The sequence below is a fragment of the Trichechus manatus genome, unplaced genomic scaffold (genome assembly GCF_000243295.1).
Source record: "Trichechus manatus latirostris isolate Lorelei unplaced genomic scaffold, TriManLat1.0 scaffold00364, whole genome shotgun sequence".
Lineage (NCBI taxonomy): Eukaryota > Metazoa > Chordata > Mammalia > Sirenia > Trichechidae > Trichechus > Trichechus manatus.
Window position 1 is genome coordinate 254,120 of NW_004444300.1, and position 2,591 is coordinate 256,710.

Sequence of the window (2,591 nt, forward strand, 5' to 3'; positions counted from 1 at the left end):
GGACTAGAAGGCAGGAGGGGACAGAAAAGCTGGTAATAGGGAACCCCAGGTTGAGCAGAGAGAGTACTGACATGTCATGGAGTTGTTAACTAATGTCACAAAACAATATACGTACTGTTTAATGAGAAGCTAGTTTGTTCTGTAAACCTTTATCTAAAGTTCAATTATATATATATATATATATATCTTTAAATTTATATGTAATGTTTCCAACTACCAAAGACAAATAAAGACCGAATTTATAAAGCTACTGATAATAAACGGCAATAATAATGAAAACTTAAAAATAAAAGAAAAAAGAGATGTTTGATTTACATCGGAACCAAGTTAAGATGGAGTCATCAGAATGGAACCCGTCATAAGTTGGGGACTACCTGTATTCTCATTATATCAAAAGCTATTATTTTTCTAGCTTTATGTATAGGGAATTAGCGAATTTATTTGGTATAAAAATTGTTGCCATTTGGCCAAAAAGGATGATATCCTGGCAGGTAATACCCCCAGAAAACACATTTGCTTTAATTAACTTCTCTTTCATTTAAAAAGGAAATGAATCAATTCTTCACCCTAAATGGGCTCCATGCAACAGCTGTACAGATAGAATTCAAAGCAATCCTACAATGAGCACAAGGTAGGTCATTCTGTTTCAGTGGTTTTTGAAGTCTCTGAAAACACCACCATAGCATGTTTAACCAATAAGTATACTCTGTCTTTTTTTGAAACACCAAAAAATTATTTGTCTCTAGAATTCTGTATAGAATAGTTTTAGATATTAAAACCCCAGGTGAAATTTATGAGTCTATATTCGCTTTATCCTTGAGAGAACAGATGGGAGATTTGCTCTATTGCCCATAATTTGTTCAAATACCAATTCATTATTTCTCAAAACTCTAAGTGAAAATAGCAATTAAGGGTATGTAGTGATAGTTGACCTTGAACTTGATATTAATGACAAACAGATATTATCAGTGGCTTTGATAACATTTAATAATTCAATGAACATCTAACATTCTCAAGTTGGAAAAAATATTGTCACAGTTGCAAAATTACTGATCATTATGTTGAATTGCCAATTTCCCTATTACTCTTTTTTGCATCTCCTAATACATGACCCTTGGGAAAATCCAATGTGCAAAGACCTAGTTTCCATATGGAGTAAATATTGGTCATTAATACTCAGTTCTGTTAATTGGTTTCAATCCTAATGGTGAGAATTATTTATAACTATTTGTCTTGAGCAACAATTGTGAATCTAAAAAGGAGTTAACCTCTGTGTTTCTCAGTCCTTAAAGTTGCTGCAAGTAAAACCTGAGGCTGAGCACCTGCTCTAATTCTCTGGCACCTGGTTGCATAATTATCCCTGCTTTTCTAGCTCCCCACATTTGATATCTTTTCTGCTTCCCTTTTTCCTTTGTCAACTCTCTTTGTATGAATGATATTCACTTATGTTGTTTTATAACCCTCTGGTCTAATTCTTATAGTTTTAATCATATTATGAAACGAACACAAGATATTCCTCAAAGTGGTATATGAAGAATCTTGAATCTTCCACCTCCTTTCTCTCTGAATATTAGGATCAGAAAAATAAAAACTAATGTCCATGCCATGGCTATTCCATTGCAACTGAGCACAACTTGAAAAAGCATGTTATCGTTATGTTTGCCAAAAAGCTAGTTTTATGTTTGTCAGAAGGACTCAATAACTTTTCCCAATCTGAAGAACTCTAGGTCTGTTTGCAAAAAAATTGCCATATTAGATAAAACTTTGAGTTCTTACTATATGTCAGAGCATTTTCTGATTTTTCTTGTTTCAACTCATTCAGTCCTCAAAACAATTATATGAGGTAGAAACTCTTAGTATCTGTCCTTCACAGAAAAAGAAATTGAGGCACCATGCAGTTAAGTAGCTCACCCTAGGACACACAACTAGTTAGTGGAGAAGCTGGGAATGCAAACAGTTTGACCGCCGTGTTAACACTCTTAATCGTCATATTATTTATATGCGTACTGGAAATGGCTCTTAAATAAATTGTACTATACCCTCCATTAGTGTGGATACATTTTATTTTAAAATTATAAAATTAATAAAATATACAGATCAACTTGAAGTTAAGAAAAAAAAATTATTAAAAATCTCACTCTCTGCAGAAATTTGTGGTAAATCCTGAACATTTACTCATGCAATGTGTCATTCTCCCTCTCCCTGAAAAGATTTATCCTCTATACCTGTTTCCTTGACTTATTGATATCTTTCCATGCTAGTTAATGTAGACGTGCATAATTATATTTAAAGCCTACGTTGTATGAAAGTATATACTTAGTTACTTACTTAGTCCCTTAATTCTCAAGTTAATCTGTTTGTACTTAGTTAGTATTGTAAAAAAAATACTAACAAGTAAAGTAAAACAATTTTTCAAATATATATTGTCCATTTATCTGCTTTTTTTCTTACAATTAATTTCAAAATATAGGGTTTCTATCTCACAGTTAAAAGAATTTTTACTTCTGTTGCAAAATTGCCATCCGGAATGAATGTATCTACACATTCCCATCAGCTGTGGAGAAGAGACACTGATTTCCCAGTCTCTCAGC